This window comes from Musca autumnalis, unplaced genomic scaffold (assembly GCF_047663935.1).
Source record: "Musca autumnalis isolate F117 unplaced genomic scaffold, ASM4766393v1 scaffold_5, whole genome shotgun sequence".
In the NCBI taxonomy this organism is placed as follows: domain Eukaryota; kingdom Metazoa; phylum Arthropoda; class Insecta; order Diptera; family Muscidae; genus Musca; species Musca autumnalis.
Window position 1 is genome coordinate 199,298,156 of NW_027412088.1, and position 19,086 is coordinate 199,317,241.

Genomic DNA, 19,086 nt, shown 5'->3' on the forward strand with positions numbered 1-19,086 from the left:
GTAGATTGTGAGTGATGGTAGCAAAAAGTGTTATTTTGAAAGAAGTGGATAAGAAATGTTGATTAGATTTTTTAAATAAATGTATGTACAAATTTCTAGACGTATAGATTGTGCTTGTGTTGTTTGCTTCGGCTTATAATATATTTACATATAAAGCCTTCTTGTTAAGGTATCTTGATAATTGTTTTTGCAATGGACCTACCATTGAAAAATCCGAATAAGAATTTTGGAAAAGTAAACGCCATGAGAGACTGCCAACCCCTGCCTCTCCTGTCAAGCGTATGAATATTGTAGATAAGCATACGCTACTACAACCTTCTATTAATAATGGACGAAAAACGTGGATTTTTTTAAAGAATTTTTAAGGCTGCCTTATAGACCACAAAACGTGTATTTTTTAAAGATTTTTTGAGGCTGCCTTATAGACCACAAAACGTGGATTTTTTAAAGAATTTTTGAGGCTGCCTTATAGACCACAAAACGTGGATTTTTTAAAGAATTTTTCAGGCCACCCCATAGACCACAAAACGTGGATTTTTTAAATAATTTTTCAGGCCACCCCATAGACCACAAAACGTGGATTTTTTAAAAAATTTTTCAGGCCACCCCATAAACCACAAAACGTGGATTTTTTAAAGAATTTTTCAGGCCACCCCATAGACCACAAAACGTGGATTTTTTAAAGAATTTTTCAGGCCACCCCATAGACCACAAAACGTGGATTTTTTAAAGAATTTTTCAGGCCACCCCGTAGACCACAAAACGTGGATTTTTTAAAGAATTTTTCAGGCCACCCCGTAGACCACAAAACGTGGATTTTTTAAAGAATTTTTCAGGCCACCCCATAGACCACAAAACGTGGATTTTTTAAAGAATTTTTCAGGCCACCCCATAGACCACAAAACGTGGATTTTTTAAAGAATTTTTCAGGCCACCCCATAGACCACAAAACGTGGATTTTTTAAAGAATTTTTCAGGCCACCCCATAGACCACAAAACGTGGATTTTTTAAAGAATTTTTCAGGCCACCCCATAGACCACAAAACGGGGATTGTTTAAAGAATTTTTGAGGCTGCCTTATAGACCACAAAACGTGGATTGTTTAAAGAATTTTTGAGGCTGCCTTATAGACCACAAAACGTGGATTTCTTAAAGAATTTTTGAGGCTGCCTTATAGACCACGAAACGTGGATTTTTTAAAGAATTTTTCAGGTTTCCCCTTAGACCACAAAAAGTGGATTTTTTAAAGAATTTTTGAGGCTGCCTTATAGACCACAAAACGTGGATTTTTTAAAGAATTTTTGAGGCTGCCTTATAGACCACAAAACGTGGATTTTTTTAAAGAATTTTTGAGGCTGCCTTATAGACCACAAAACGTGGATTTTTTAAAGAATTTTTGAGGCTGCCTTATAGACCACAAAACGTGGATTTTTTAAAGAATTTTTGAGGCTTCCTTATAGACCACAAAACGTGGATTTTTTAAAGAATTTTTGAGGCTGCCTTATAGACCACAAAACGTGGATTTTTTAAAGAATTTTTGAGGCTGCCTTATAGACCACAAAACGTGGATTTTTTAAAGAATTTTTGAGGCCTCCTCTTAGGCCACGAAACATGAATTTTTTAAAGAGTTTTTCAGGTAACCCCTCAAAACACAAAAGGCGGATTTCTTGAATGAATTTTCAGGCCTCCTCTTAGGCCACGAAACATAAATATTTTTAAACATTTTTTGAGGTCTCCTATTAGTTCACAAAACGTGGATTTTTTAAAGAATTTTCAGTCGTTCCCTTAGACCGTTGATTTTTTAAAGAAATTTTAGACGTTCCCTCAGACCACAAACCGTAGATTTTTTTAAAGAATTTTTCAGATCTGCCGTTAGATCACAAAACGTTTTTTTCACATAAGAATTTTTGTTCATATCAGCTATAAATTCAGGATTGTTATTAAGTGGCGTATAAAATACGACAGCACGCATACGCACTAGAGTTTTTTAAATCTTCTCAGTTTTCACAAAACTTTAAAATTTTTAGAATCCTCACATTTTTAAGGGAAAACCCATTGTTTATATGTCCACGTGTCATACCTTTCTCCTTCCCTAATTCAACTATTAGAAATTTAATGATAAAATTAATTACCATTTAATTTACTATTTAATTTTAACATTACTATTTTACAACAATAAATTAATTTAAAACATTTAAATTTAGCACCTCGAATTACACTGTGCAACACTGGAAATGCAAACAACTTCTAATGGGTATTTTCTGAATGTACATATTGAGACTACAAAAACCATAATTGGGTTTTGTGTTCTTAGATCGGGTTTAGATTTTATGGCCTCATCTAAACCGACCTAAAATGAGCCTTTTTTCCAGTGATCGGACCTTTATCTCCGAAACTAATAAGAATTTAGGTTTGCAGTCTTCAGCAATATTGTAGCCCTAAAGTAGTAGAACTTATGTGTCAAACAGATGAACTAGGAAAAGCTACATCTAGCGCTTCAAACTCGTTAAAACATAGAAAAGTTTACATAGTTTCTGAAATTCTGGTCAGTAACAACTGAACTGTTGAAAGTTGAAACAAGTGACCATTCTAAAAATTTTCCAAACAATGTGACCATCAATTCTTCAGAACATTCTGAAACTCTAAAATTGTTATTTCACGTTGTTTAAGGGATATTTCATAACATACCTTTTACAAAACTTATTTCAAACAATGTTCACACAGGCTGTTTATTCTCATGTTGGGGATTTCAATGAATTATTGAAATATTTACCAAATTGTTGTTGAAAAATTCGCTATAAACAAGGCGATAGAGGCATTTTACAACAATATAATGTTCTGAAGAGTTGTGTATTACATTCCAGAGAATATTTTCCCAAAAGGTAACATTAAGAAGAATTTAACATTTTCGAGATACGCTGCGAAATATACACAAATTATAGAATTTTTACATATATTATAAAATTTGAGGCAATAAATGCAGTTTTTCGAGTTCACTATTCCTCCAAATATTTTCTTCTTGCTCTTATCTACAAGTTTGCTGCAGATGTCAAAACAAAATTCGTATTGGTTTCAGAGATACAGCCCCGATTTGTTTTAAAAATTCGATTTTTAATCATGTTTAGATGAGGCCATAAAAACCGAACCCGATCTAAGAAAACAAAACCCAAATATGGTTTTTGCCTATTGGTCCTCTACTTTCATAAAATTCTGGAAAGAAGTTGTTTGCACGCGATTGGCTCAAAAATGTTGCACAGTGTTACTTCATCGTTAACACATTAACCTAATTTATTTTTAATTGAATCACTTGACCGCATTTTGGTATTGGCAAATTGTGAATTGCAATAAAAATAAATCGAAGGAAAACAAAACGACAACAATACAATCAAATCACATGCTTCAACCGTTAAGTACGTGACCATTTAATAACTTTAACATGAATCATTTAACCCACAACAGATTTTGGCAGCATGATATCACAAGTGGATGCTTGTTTGTTCTATACATTAAATCAAATGTGATCTATGCGAATAAAAAGTGATATTTTTCACATGACAGATGCACGAATTCGCATAAAAACATCAACGCAACCGCAGAAATTCCTCACGTTCACTTAATGAAGAGGACAAACAAACAACAAACGCACACAACACTTAAAAATTTTACTAATCACTTGACCATTTGATCACTTGTGGGGTGATGATCGGCCACAAAGACTGCCACCATCACCACCTTCTACACCATCGCTCGCTCCTCTAAGCAAAGGTGGTGGCGTGGCATAAAACAAATGTGCCACAAAAATGCTTGAAATTTAAAAAATGTTTTCTACCGGTTGTGTTTGAGTGGAGGATATTGATGCCCTCACATGTACAGTTTATGTTGTTGCTATTTTTCTGAATGAATCGTAAAAAAATTAATCATCAACCAGTAGTGGGCACTTTGCCAAATTGGTTGGGTGACACTCCTTTACACAAACACACACACACGCACTCACTCACTCGCACACTCAACAGCAGATATTGATATGGTCGGCAAATGAACAAACAAATGGAAAATATTATGGCGCTCAACACAAAAAAATTTAATAATTTTCACGAGCATTAAGAAATTTTATCATAAAAAACACAGATAAATGCAATTTCGACCAAAAAGAAAAAAATGTTTAAATAAATAAAAAAGTGTGTCAAAAGAGCAGCAGTAGCAGAAGCATCAGCAGGAAATGTAAAGTGGCACATACAGCTGTCATATTTTATGCGAACACACTCATCCGTGTGATTATCTTTTCATATTTCAAGCAGACACAAACACACTTACTCACTCAACTCAGTGGATGAGGAAGAATAATAACAAGGCGAACTAAAAAACGAAAAACAACAATCAGCATAAAGATGCAGAACATTGACAACAGTAATGAGATAATTATGCACAATGGCAAGTTTTTTTTTTTTTTTAAAACTTTTGAGGCCTACTGTCAGAACACAAAATGTGAATTTTTTTTAAGAATTTTTAGATTCTCCTTAAAACCACAGAACGTGGATTTTTTAACGAATTTTTCAGTCCACCCCATAGACCACAAAACGTGGATTTTTTAAAGAATTTTTCAGGGCTGCCATCAGACCACATAACATGGATTAAAAACAAAATCTTGAGGCCTCCACAAAACGTGAATTTTTTAAAGAATTTTTAAGGCCCCAACCCACAACACAAAACGTGGATTTTTTAAAGAATCTTTGAGGCCCCATCCCACAACACAAAACGTGGATTTTTTAAAGAATCTTTGAGGCCTCATCCCACAACACAAAACGTGGTTTTTTTAAAGAATCTTTGAGGCCTCATCCCACAACACAAAACTTGGATTTATTAAAGAATTTTTGAGGCCTCAACTCGCAACACAAAACGTGGATTCTTGAAAGAATTTTTGAGGCCTCAACCCACAACACAAAACGTGAAGTTTTTAAATAATTTTTGAGGCCCCAACCCACAACACAAAACGTGGATTTTTTAAAGAATTTTTGAGGCCTCAACCAAAAACACAAAACGTGGATTTTTTAAAGAATTTTTAAGGCCTCAACCCACAACACAAAACGTGGATTTTTTAAAGAATTTTTAAGGCCTCAACCCACAACACAAAACGTGGATTTTTTAAAGAATTTTTAAGGCCTCAACCCGCAACACAAGACGTGGATTTTTTAAAGAATTTTTGAGGCCTCAACCAAAAACACAAAACGTGGATTTTTTAAAGAATTTTTGAGGCCACAACCCACAACACAAAACGTGGATTTTTTAAAGAATTTTTAAGGCCTCAACCCACAACACAAAACGTGGATTTTTTAAAGAATTTTTAAGGCCTCAACCCGCAACACAAAACGTGGATTTTTTAAAGAATTTTTGAGGCCTCAACCCACAACACAAAACGTGGATTTTTTTAAAGAATTTTTGAGGCCTCAACCCACAACACAAAACGTGGATTTTTTAAAGAATTTTTGAGGCCTCAACCCACAACATAAAACGTTGATTTTTTAAAGAATTTTTGAGGCCTCAACCCACAACACAAAACGTGGATTTTTTAAAGAATTTTTGAGGCCTCAACCCACAACACAAAACGTGGATTTTTTAAAGAATTTTTGAGGCCTCAACCCACAACACAAAACGTGGAGTTTTTAAAGAATTTTTGAGGCCTCAACCCATAACACAAAACGTGGAGTTTTTAAAGAATTTTTGGGGCCTCAACCCACAACACAAAACGTGGATTTTTTAAAGAATTTTTGAGGCCTCAACCCACAACACAAAACGGGGATTTTTTAAAGAATTTTTGAGGCCTCAACCCACAACACAAAACGTGGATTTTTTAAAGAATTTTTGAGACCTCAACCCACAACACAAAAAGTGGATTTTTTTAAAGAATTTTTGAGGCCTCAACCCACAACACAAAACGCGGATTTTTTAAAGAATTTCGGAGGCCTCAACCCACATCACAAAACGTGGATTTTTAAAAGAATTTTTGAGGCCTAAACCCAAAACACAAAACGTGGATTTTTTAAAGAATTTTTGAGGCCTCAACCCACAACACAAAAAGTGGATTTTTTTAAAGAATTTTTGAGGCCTCAACCCGCAACACAAAACGCGGATTTTTTAAAGAATTTCGGAGGCCTCAACCCACATCACAAAACGTGGATTTTTAAAAGAATTTTTGAGGCCTAAACCCAAAACACAAAACGTGGATTTTTTAAAGAATTTTTGAGGCCTCAACCCACAACACAAAAAGTGGATTTTTTTAAAGAATTTTTGAGGCCTCAACCCACAACACAAAACGCGGATTTTTTAAAGAATTTCGGAGGCCTCAACCCACATCACAAAACGTGGATTTTTAAAAGAATTTTTGAGGCCTAAACCCAAAACACAAAACGTGGATTTTTTAAAGAATTTTTGAGGCCTCAACCCAAAACACAAAACGTGGATTTTTTAAAGAATTTTTGAGGCCTCAACCCACAACACAAAAAGTGGATTTTTTTAAAGAATTTTTGAGGCCTCAACCCACAACACAAAACGCGGATTTTTTAAAGAATTTCGGAGGCCTCAACCCACATCAAAAAAGGTGGATTTTTAAAAGAATTTTTGAGGCCTAAACCCAAAACACAAAACGTGGATTTTTTAAAGAATTTTTGAGGCCTCAACCCAAAACACAAAACGTGGATTTTTTAAAGAATTTTTGAGGCCTCCTTAAAGTCCACAAAACGTGGATTTTTTAAAGAATTGTTGTGGCCTCCTTAAAGTCTACAAAACGTGGATTTTTTAAAGAATTGTTGTGGCCTCCTTAAAGTCCACAAAACGTGGATTTTTTAAAGAATTTTTGTGGCCTTCCTAAAGTCCACAAAACGTGGATTTTTTAAAGAATTTTTGTGGCCTCCCTAAAGTCCACAAAACGTGGATTTTTTAAATAATTTTTGTGGCATCCTTAAAGTCCACAAAACGTGGATTTTTTAAAAAATTTTTGTGGCCTCCTTAAAGTCCACAAAACGTGGATTTTTTTAAAGAATTTTTGTGGCCTCCCTAAAGTCCACAAAACGTGGATTTTTTAAAGAATTTTTGTAGCCTCCCTAAAGTCCACAAAACGTGGATTTTTTAAAGAATTTTTGTGGCCTCCCTAAAGTCCACAAAACGTGGATTTTTTAAAGAATTGTTGTGGCCTCCTTAAAGTCCACAAAACGTGGATTTTTTAAAGAATTTTTGTGGCCTCCTTAAAGTCCACAAAACGTGGATTTTTTTTAAAGAATTTTTGTGGCCTCCTTAAAGTCCACAAAACGTGGATTTTTTAAAGAATTTTTGTGGCCTCCTTAAAGTCCACAAAACGTGGATTTTTTAAAGAATTTTTGTGGCCTCCCTAAAGTCCACAAAACGTGGATTTTTTAAAGAATTTTTGTGGCTTCCTTAAAGTCCACAAAACGTGGATTTTTTAAAGAATTTTTGTGGCCTCCTTAAAGTCCACAAAACGTGGATTTTTTAAAGAATTTTTGTGGCCTCCCTAAAGTCCACAAAACGTGGATTTTTTAAAGAATTTTTGTGGCTTCCTTAAAGTCCACAAAACGTGGATTTTTTAAAGAATTTTTGTGGCCTCCTTAAAGTCCACAAAACGTGGATTTTTTAAAGAATTTTTGTGGCCTCCCTAAAGTCCACAAAACGTGGATTTTTTAAAGAATTTTTGTGGCCTCCTTAAAGTCCACAAAACGTGGATTTTTTAAAGAATTTTTGTGGCCTCCTTAAAGTCCACAAAACGTGGATTTTTTAAAGAATTTTTGTGGCCTCCCTAAAGTCCACAAAACGTGGATTTTTTAAAGAATTTTTGTGGCCTCCCTAAAGTCCACAAAACGTGGATTTTTTAAAGAATTTTTGTGGCCTCCCTAAAGTCCACAAAACGTGGATTTTTTAAAGAATTTTTGTGGCCTCCTTAAAGTCCACAAAACGTGGATTTTTTAAAGAATTTTTGTGGCCTCCTTAAAGTCCACAAAACGTGGATTTTTTAAAGAATTTTTGTGGCCTCCCTAAAGTCCACAAAACGTGGATTTTTTAAAGAATTTTTGTGGCCTCCTTAAAGTCCACAAAACGTGGATTTTTTAAAGAATTTTTGTGGCCTCCCTAAAGTCCACAAAACGTGGATTTTTTAAAGAATTTTTGTGGCCTCCCTAAAGTCCACAAAACGTGGATTTTTTAAAGAATTTTTGTGGCCTCCCTAAAGTCCACAAAACGTGGATTTTTTAAAGAATTGTTGTGGCCTCCTTAAAGTCAACAAAACGTGGATTTTTTTAAGAATTGTTGTGGCCTCCTTAAAGTCAACAAAACGTGGATTTTTTAAAGAATTGTTGTGGCCTCCTTAAAGTCCACAAAACGTGGATTTTTTAAAGAATTTTTGTGGCCTCCTTAAAGTCCACAAAACGTGGATTTTTTTAAAGAATTTTTGTGGCCTCCTTAAAGTCCACAAAACGTGGATTTTTTAAAGAATTTTTGTGGCCTCCCTAAAGTCCACAAAACGTGGATTTTTTAAAGAATTTTTGTGGCCTCCTTAAAGTCCACAAAACGTGGATTTTTTAAAGAATTTTTGTGGCCTCCTTAAAGTCCACAAAACGTGGATTTTTTAAAGAATTTTTGTGGCCTCCCTAAAGTCCACAAAACGTGGATTTTTTAAAGAATTTTTGTGGCCTCCCTAAAGTCCACAAAACGTGGATTTTTTAAATAATTTTTGTGGCCTCCTTAAAGTCCACAAAACGTGGATTTTTTAAAGAATTTTTGTGGCCTCCCTAAAGTCCACAAAACGTGGATTTTTTAAATAATTTTTGTGGCCTCCTTAAAGTCCACAAAACGTGGATTTTTTAAAAAATTTTTGTGGCCTCCTTAAAGTCCACAAAACGTGGATTTTTTTAAAGAATTTTTGTGGCCTCCCTAAAGTCCACAAAACGTGGATTTTTTAAAGAATTTTTGTGGCCTCCCTAAAGTCCACAAAACGTGGATTTTTTAAAGAATTTTTGTGGCCTCCCTAAAGTCCACAAAACGTGGATTTTTTAAAGAATTGTTGTGGCCTCCTTAAAGTCCACAAAACGTGGATTTTTTAAAGAATTTTTGTGGCCTCCTTAAAGTCCACAAAACGTGGATTTTTTTAAGGAATTTTTGTGGCCTCCTTAAAGTCCACAAAACGTGGATTATTTAAAGAATTTTTGTGGCCTCCTTAAAGTCCACAAAACGTGGATTTTTTAAAGAATTTTTGTGGCCTCCCTAAAGTCCACAAAACGTGGATTTTTTAAAGAATTTTTGTGGCCTCCCTAAAGTCCACAAAACGTGGATTTTTTAAAGAATTTTTGTGGCCTCCCTAAAGTCCACAAAACGTGGATTTTTTAAAGAATTTTTGTGGCCTCCTTAAAGTCCACAAAACGTGGATTTTTTAAAGAATTTTTGTGGCCTCCTTAAAGTCCACAAAACGTGGATTTTTTAAAGAATTTTTGTGGCCTCCCTAAAGTCCACAAAACGTGGATTTTTTAAAGAATTTTTGTGGCCTCCCTAAAGTCCACAAAACGTGGATTTTTTAAATAATTTTTGTGGCCTCCTTAAAGTCCACAAAACGTGGATTTTTTAAAAAATGTTTGTGGCCTCCTTAAAGTCCACAAAACGTGGATTTTTTTAAAGAATTTTTGTGGCCTCCCTAAAGTCCACAAAACGTGGATTTTTTAAAGAATTGTTGTGGCCTCCTTAAAGTCCACAAAACGTGGATTTTTTAAAGAATTTTTGTGGCCTCCTTAAAGTCCACAAAACGTGGATTTTTTTAAAGAATTTTTGTGGCCTCCTTAAAGTCCACAAAACGTGGGTTTTTTAAAGAATTTTTGTGGCCTCCTTAAAGTCCACAAAACGTGGATTTTTTAAAGAATTTTTGTGGCCTCCCTAAAGTCCACAAAACGTGGATTTTTTAAAGAATTTTTGTGGCCTCCCTAAAGTCCACAAAACGTGGATTTTTTAAAGAATTTTTGTGGCCTCCCTAAAGTCCACAAAACGTGGATTTTTTAAAGAATTTTTGTGGCCTCCTTAAAGTCCACAAAACGTGGATTTTTTAAAGAATTTTTGTGGCCTCCCTAAAGTCCACAAAACGTGGATTTTTTAAAGAATTTTTGTGGCCTCCCTAAAGTCCACAAAACGTGGATTTTTTAAAGAATTTTTGTGGCCTCCTTAAAGTCCACAAAACGTGGATTTTTTAAAGAATTTTTGTGGCCTCCTTAAAGTCCACAAAACGTGGATTTTTTAAAGAATTTTTGTGGCCTCCCTAAAGTCCACAAAACGTGGATTTTTTAAAGAATTTTTGTGGCCTCCTTAAAGTCCACAAAACGTGGATTTTTTAAAGAATTTTTGTGGCCTCTTTAAAGTCCACAAAACGTGGATTTTTTAAAGAATTTTTGTGGCCTCTTTAAAGTCTACAAAACGTGGATTTTTTAAAGAATTTTTGTGGCCTCCCTAAAGTCCACAAAACGTGGATTTTTTAAAGAATTTTTGTGGCCTCCTTAAAGTCCACAAAACGTGGATTTTTTAAAGAATTTTTGTGGCCTCCTTAAAGTCCACAAAACGTGGATTTTTTAAAGAATTTTTGTGGCCTCCCTAAAGTCCACAAAACGTGGATTTTTTAAAGAATTTTTGTGGCCTCTTTAAAGTCCACAAAACGTGGATTTTTTAAAGAATTTTTGTGGCCTCTTTAAAGTCCACAAAACGTGGATTTTTTAAAGAATTTTTGTGGCCTCTTTAAAGTCCACAAAACGTGGATTTTTTAAAGAATTTTTGTGGCCTCCTTAAAGTCCACAAAACGTGGATTTTTTAAAGAATTTTTGTGGCATCCTTATAGTCCACAAAACGTGGATTTTTTAAAGAATTTTTGTGGCATCCTTATAGTCCACAAAACGTGGATTTTTTAAAGAATTTTTGTGGCATCCTTATAGTCCACAAAACGTGGATTTTTTAAAGAATTTTTGTGGCCTCCTTAAAGTCCACAAAACGTGGATTTTTTAAAGAATTTTTGTGGCCTCCCTAAAGTCCACAAAACGTGGATTTTTTAAAGAATTTTTGTGGCCTCCTTAAAGTCCACAAAACGTGGATTTTTTAAAGAATTTTTGTGGCCTCCTTAAAGTCCACAAAACGTGGATTTTTTAAAGAATTTTTGTGGCCTCCCTAAAGTCCACAAAACGTGGATTTTTTAAAGAATTTTTGTGGCCTCCTTAAAGTCCACAAAACGTGGATTTTTTAAAGAATTTTTGTGGCCTCCTTAAAGTCCACAAAACGTGGATTTTTTAAAGAATTTTTGTGGCCTCCCTAAAGTCCACATAACGTGGATTTTTTAAAGAATTTTTGTGGCCTCCCTAAAGTCCACAAAACGTGGATTTTTTAAAGAATTTTTGTGGCCTCCCTAAAGTCCACAAAACGTGGATTTTTTAAAGAATTTTTGTGGCCTCCTTAAAGTCCACAAAACGTGGATTTTTTAAAGAATTTTTGTGGCCTCCTTAAAGTCCACAAAACGTGGATTTTTTAAAGAATTTTTGTGGCCTCCCTAAAGTCCACAAAACGTGGATTTTTTAAAGAATTTTTGTGGCCTCCTTAAAGTCCACAAAACGTGGATTTTTTAAAGAATTTTTGTGGCCTCTTTAAAGTCCACAAAACGTGGATTTTTTAAAGAATTTTTGTGGCCTCTTTAAAGTCCACAAAACGTGGATTTTTTAAAGAATTTTTGTGGCCTCTTTAAAGTCCACAAAACGTGGATTTTTTAAAGAATTTTTGTGGCCTCCCTAAAGTCCACAAAACGTGGATTTTTTAAAGAATTTTTGTGGCCTCCTTAAAGTCCACAAAACGTGGATTTTTTAAAGAATTTTTGTGGCATCCTTATAGTCCACAAAACGTGGATTTTTTAAAGAATTTTTGTGGCATCCTTATAGTCCACAAAACGTGGATTTTTTAAAGAATTTTTGTGGCATCCTTATAGTCCACAAAACGTGGATTTTTTAAAGAATTTTTGTGGCCTCCCTAAAGTCCACAAAACGTGGATTTTTTAAAGAATTTTTGTGGCCTCCCTAAAGTCCACAAAACGTGGATTTTTTAAAGAATTTTTGTGGCCTCCCTAAAGTCCACAAAACGTGGATTTTTTAAAGAATTTTTGTGGCCTCCTTAAAGTCCACAAAACGTGGATTTTTTAAAGAATTTTTGTGGCCTCCTTAAAGTCCACAAAACGTGGATTTTTTAAAGAATTTGTGTGGCCTCCCTAAAGTCCACAAAACGTGGATTTTTTAAAGAATTTTTGTGGCCTCCTTAAAGTCCACAAAACGTGGATTTTTTAAAGAATTTTTGTGGCCTCTTTAAAGTCCACAAAACGTGGATTTTTTAAAGAATTTTTGTGGCCTCTTTAAAGTCCACAAAACGTGGATTTTTTAAAGAATTTTTGTGGCCTCCCTAAAGTCCACAAAACGTGGATTTTTTAAAGAATTTTTGTGGCCTCCTTAAAGTCCACAAAACGTGGATTTTTTAAAGAATTTTTGTGGCATCCTTATAGTCCACAAAACGTGGATTTTTTAAAGAATTTTTGTGGCATCCTTATAGTCCACAAAACGTGGATTTTTTAAAGAATTTTTGTGGCATCCTTATAGTCCACAAAACGTGGATTTTTTAAAGAATTTTTGTGGCCTCCTTAAGGTCCACAAAACGTGGATCTTTAAAGATTTTTGTGGCCTAAAAACTTTGAGGAATACCAAATAACTCTTTGCCCCATTGTGCATCGCCTTTTCGTTATTGAAATTAATTGAAAATAAGCATTGGACACGTCGCATGCATGCAATACAACGGTAGATTTCCACTTAATGGATGCTTGAATTACCAGAATAACAGCATAAAATTGATGTTCAGCATCTTATTTCTTGCCATCATAACTATATTTGCATGCTATGGTCATTATATGCGTTATGCAGATATTTTTCCATCACGCACTGTGTGTGCCAATTTTTCTTTTAACGAATTGAAGGAAATATCAGAGATATACTCTGTGTGATAAACATTCAAAATCAAATAATAAATTAATGCTTTTATCTTCTGTTTGTATCTGAATTAACCCAAATTTATGTGTCATTTCGATGAAGAGAGGAGCAAATGAATTTTGTTGGCAACAATTTTAATGAAAACTGCTAAAAGCTTATTAAATTGCAATAAAAAAAATCCCTCATATATTTATGTTGAAGGTGATTGTTTTATTAACAACGTATTTACTAGCCACTTAGTGGTGATTATTATAAATAATACTGTGGGTGATGACAATAGGGATTTTGTGCAACAATGGCATGACTGATAAATTCATAATTAATGAGTATAAATTTTATTTATTATTTTTTATATATAGTGATGAGTGAATGTTAGTTTTTTTATTTATAAAAGGCTACGATTTGTTAATTTTTTGTGGGACTTAATGCCATTGTTAGTATTTAGTGTACATGTATGCGCATAACTGATGACAATACGTATACGCAGACCTGTTGCCAAATTTAAATTAAGGTCTTTAATGGGAATTTTTGTGGCCTTTTAATAGGATATTGTTAAATAATATTGCATATATTCATACAACCTACGCTATTTCTTTTAAAATCACTATCTGCCATAGATTATTTTTAATGAGACATGAATATCATAATTACTCTACAAATAAACTCTTCTGAATACATTTGAATTTAGTTTAAATTATATACCTTATAGTCTGTTTCCTGTTATATTTCATTTAAATAAACACATCACCAATTGTTGACTAACTTAAATTAATACTATAACATATATTTTTTTTTTCAACTCCATTTGCATTAAGTAAATAATATTTAATACTTTAATATGTTTTCATTTGTATATATGCACATACGAATATCGACATAAGTGGCTAACTTATCCCGGAATAAATTATATTACGAATACATTTAAGCCTCTCACATAAATCCATGCATATTTATATTGTTGTTGAATTTTTGCATGGCATCTGAACAGTTTTCAACACTGCAGATTTGTAAAGCTGAGCTGAGCCAATATTTTGCAGCTGTTGCTGGTATTATACTATGAAAATATGGATATAAATATATATATAATATATGTATACGGAATAAACTGACAAACATATTTTATAAAAAAAAAAAAACAAAACAAAAATACAATTTAAATATTATAGTCATTTGCAATCATAATATGTTATCTTGCGGTTATAATATGACAGCAACTTATTTCAATATATTTTATTATGCTGGTGGCTACTGCTGGGAGCATGCTTTAATTATAGTTTAGAATAATGGATTTAAATAAAAAATACTAGAGAAAACTAAAGTACGATTCTCTTTCTCTTTGAAAATTACATTGATAGAAATGATGGCGTATACATAGCGACGATAATTATACGCCCTGAGGTACATAATGATGACATAATTTTTTAATTCTTAAAATAAAAAAAAAATCTTTGAAAAGTTATGGATTTATGATATAAAGCGTGGCCTGAAAAATTAAGTAGTATGGTTGGTCGAGAGGAATAAAAATTCTTAAAAAATTATTTAAAAAAAAATCCACATCGAGAGGGCTCGAAAACCAAGTTTTATAGTCGGTCAAGAGGATTGATTCCTCTTTACCGACTATAAAGATTTCCAGATTTCCCCTTAGACCACAAATCCACGTTTGAAAACTTCTTTAAAATATCCACGTTTTGTGGTCTAAGGGGAAACCTGAAAAATTCTTTAAAAAATCCACGTTTTGTGGTCTACAAGGAGGCCTGAAAAATTCTTTAAAAAATCCACGTTTTGTGGTCTAAGGGGAAACCTGAAAAATTCTTTAAAAAATCCACGTTTTGTGGTCTAAGGGGAAACCTGAAAAATTCTTTAAAAAATCCACGTTTTGTGGTCTAAGGGGAAACCTGAAAAATTCTTTAAAAAATCCACGTTTTGTGGTCTAAGGGGAAACCTGAAAAATTCTTTAAAAAATCCACGTTTTGTGGTCTAAGGGGAAACCTGAAAAATTCTTTAAAAAATCCACGTTTTGTGGTCTAAGGGGAAACCTGAAAAATTCTTTAAAAAATCCACGTTTTGTGGTCTAAGGGGAAACCTGAAAAATTCTTTAAAAAATCCACGTTTTGTGGTCTAAGGGGAAACCTGAAAAATTCTTTAAAAAATCCACGTTTTGTGGTCTAAGGGGAAACCTGAAAAATTCTTTAAAAAATCCACGTTTTGTGGTCTAAGGGGAAACCTGAAAAATTCTTTAAAAAATCCACGTTTTGTGGTCTAAGGGGAAACCTGAAAAATTCTTTAAAAAATTCAAGTTTTGTGGTCTAAGGGGAAACCTGAAAAATTCTTTAAAAAATCCACGTTTTGTGGTCTAAGGGGAAACCCGAAAAATTCTTTAAAAAATCCACGGGGAAACCGGAAAAATTCTATAAAAATCCACGTTTTGTGGTCTAAGGGAAAACCTGAAAATTCTTTAAAAAATCCACGTTTTGTGGTCTAAGGGAAAACCTGAAAAATTCTTTAAAAAATCCACGTTTTGTGGTCTAAGGGAAAACCTGAAAAATTCTTTAAAAAATCCACGTTTTGTGGTCTAAGGGAAAACCTGAAAAATTCTATAAAAAATCCACGTTTTGTGGTCTAAGAGAAAACATGAAAAATTCTTTAAAAAATCCACGCTTTGTGGTCTAAGGGAAAACCTGAAAAATTCTTTAAAAAATCCAGGTTTTGCGGTCTAAGAGAAAACATGAAAAATTCTATAAAAAATCCACGTTTTGTGGTCTAAGGGAAAACCTGAAAAATTCTACAAAAAATCCACGTTTTGTGGTCTAAGAGAAAACATGAAAAATTCTATAAAAAATCCACGTTTTGTGGTCTAAGGGAAAACCTGAAAAATGCTATAAAAAATCCACGTTTTGTGGTCTAAGAGAAAACATGAAAAATTCTTTAAAAAATCCACGCTTTGTGGTCTAAGGGAAAACCTGAAAAATTCTTTAAAAAATCCAGGTTTTGCGGTCTAAGGGAAAACCTGAAAAATTCTTTAAAAAATCCACGTTTTGTGGTCTAAGGGGAAATCTGAAAAATTTTTAAAAAATCCACGGGGCAACCTGAAAAATTCTTTAAAAAATCCACGTTTTGTGGTCTAAGGGGAAACCTGAAAAAATTTTTAAAAAATCCACGTTTTGTGGTCTAAGGGAAAACCTGAAAAATTCTTTAAAAAATCCACGTTTTGTCGTCTAAGGGAAAACCTGAAAAATTCTTTAAAAAATCCACGTTTTGTGGTCTAAGGGAAAACCTGAAAAATTTTTGAAAAAATCCACGCTTTGTGGTCTAAGGGAAAACCTGAAAAATTCTTTAAAAAATCCACATTTTGTGGTCTAAGGTAAAAACTGAAAAATTTTTTAAAAAATCCACGTTTTGTGGTCTAAGGTAAAAACTGAAAAATTTTTTAAAAAATCCACGTTTTGTGGTCTAAGGGAAAACCTGAAAAATTGTTTAAAAAATCCACGTTTTGTGGTCTAAGGGAAAACCTGAAAAATTCTTTAAAAAATTCACGTTTTGTGGTCTAAGGGAAACCCTGAAAAATTCTTTAAAAAATCCACGTTTTGTGGTCTAAGAGGAAACCTGAAAAATTCTTTAAAAAATCCACGTTTTGTGGTCTAAGGTGAAACCTGAAAAATTCTTCACAAAAACCACATTTTGTGGTCTAAGGGAAAACCTGAAAAATTCTTTAAAAAATCCACGTTTTGTGGTCTAAGGGGAAACTTGAAAAATTCTTTAAAAAATCCACGTTTTGTGGTCTAAGGGGAAACCTGAAAAATTCTTTAAAAAATCCACGTTTTGTGTTGTATGATGAGGCCTCAAAAACTCTTTAAAAAATCCACGTTTTGTGGTCTAAGGGGAAACCTGAAAAAGTCTTTAAAAAATCCACGTTTTGTGGTCTAAGGGGAAACCTGAAAAAGTCTTTAAAAAATCCACGTTTTGTGGTCTAAGGGGAAACCTGAAAAATTCTTTAAAAAATCCACGTTTTGTGGTATAAGGGGAAACTTGAAAAATTCGTTAAAAAATCCACGTTTTGTGGTCTAAGGGGAAACCTGAAAAATTCTCTAAAAAATCCAAGTTTTGTGGTCTTCAAGGAAGCCTGACAAATTCTTAAAAATCCACGTTTGTGTTATGGTACGAGGCTTCAAAATTTTTTAAAAAAATCCACGTTTTGTGTTGTGGTATGAGGCCTCAAAAATTCTTTAAAAAATCCACGTTTTGTGTTGTGGTATGAGGCCTGAAAAATTCTTTAAAAAATCCACGTTTTGTGGTCTTCAAGGAGGCCTGAAAAATTCTTTAAAAAATCCACGTTTTGTGGTCTTCAAGGAGGCCTGAAAAATTCTTTAAAAAATCCAAGTTTTGTGGTCTTCAAGGAGGCCTGAAAAATACGAGGCTTCAAATGGTTTTTAAAAAAATCCACGTTTTGTTGTCTTCAAGGAGGCCTGAAAAATACGAGGCTTCAAATTTTTTTTAAAAAAAATCCACGTTTTGTGTTGTGGTATGAGGCCTCAAAAATTCTTTAAAAAATCCACGTTTTGTGGTCTTCAAGGAGGCCTGAAAAATACGAGGCTTCAAATTTTTTTTAAAAAAATCCACGTTTTGTGTTGTGGTATGAGGCCTCAAAAAATTTTTAAAAAATCCACGTTTTGTGTTGTGGTATGAGGCCTGAAAAATTCTTTAAAAAATCCACGTTTTGTGGTCTACAAATAGGCCTGAAAAATTCTTTAAAAAATCCACGATTGTGTTGTGGTATGAGGCCTCAAAAAATTTTTAAAAAATCCACGTTTTGTGTTGTGGTATGAGGCCTGAAAAATTCTTTAAAAAATCCACGTTTTGTGGTCTACAAATAGGCCTGAAAAATTCTTTAAAAAATCCACGTTTTGTGGTCTTCAAGGAGGCCTGAAAAATTCTTAAAAAAATCCATATTTTGTGGTCTTCAAGGAGGCCTGAAAAATACGAGGCTTCAAATTTTTTTTAAAAAAATCCACGTTTTGTGGTCTTCAAGGAGGCCTGAAAAATTCTTAAAAAAATCCATATTTTGTGGTCTTCAAGGAGGCCTGAAAAATACGAGGCTTCAAATTTTTTTTAAAAAAATCCACGTTTTGTGTTATGGTATGAGGCCTCAAAAAATTTTTAAAAAATCCACGTTTTGTGTTGTGGTATGAGGCCTGACAAATTCTTAAAAATCCACGTTTGTGTTATGGTACGAGGCTTCAAAATTTTTTAAAAAAATCCACGTTTTGTGTTGTGGTATGAGGCCTCAAAAAATCTTTAAAAATCCACGATTTGTGTTGTGAGATGAGGCCAGAAAAATTCTTTAAAAATTCACGTTTTGTGTTGTGGGGTGAAGCCACAAAAAATATTTAAAAAATCCACGTTTCGTGTTGTGGTATGAGGCTTCAAAAATTCTTTAAAAATCATTGTTTTGTATTGTGTGATGAGGCTTAAAAAATTCTTTAAAAAATCCACGTTTTGTGTTGTGTGATGAGGCCTCAAAAATTCTTTAAAAAACCCACGTTTTGTGTTGTGGTATGAGGCCTCAAAAAATCTTTAAAAATCCACGATTTGTGTTGTGAGATGAGGCCAGAAAAATTCTTTAAAAATTCACGTTTTGTGTTGTGGGGTGAAGCCACAAAAAATATTTAAAAAATCCACGTTTCGTGTTGTGGTATGAGGCTTCAAAAATTCTTTAAAAATCATTGTTTTGTATTGTGTGATGAGGCTTAAAAAATTCTTTAAAAAATCCACGTTTTGTGTTGTGTGATGAGGCCTCAAAAATTCTTTAAAAAATGCATGCTATGTGTTGTGGGATGAGGCCAGAAAAATTCTTAAAAAATCGATGTTTTGTGTTGTGGTATTAGGCTTCAAGAATTCTTTAAAAATCCGTGTTTTGTGTTGTGGGAGGAGGCTTCAAATATTCTTTAAAAAATCCAAAGAGACAAGAGAGATAGCGACAAGGTTTTCGCTATACTTTAAAATTTTTGCCATATGTACAGAACAATATTACGTATTCGTGTTGACGTAG

General features: G+C 33.5%; 1 protein-coding gene across 1 annotated transcript in view; it reads right to left on the reverse strand.

The window, feature by feature from the left end:
- mspo (M-spondin) overlaps positions 1–19,086 on the reverse strand; it is a 163,916-nt gene that overhangs the window by 31,457 nt on the left and 113,373 nt on the right. The gene's annotated exons all lie outside the window — the stretch shown is intronic.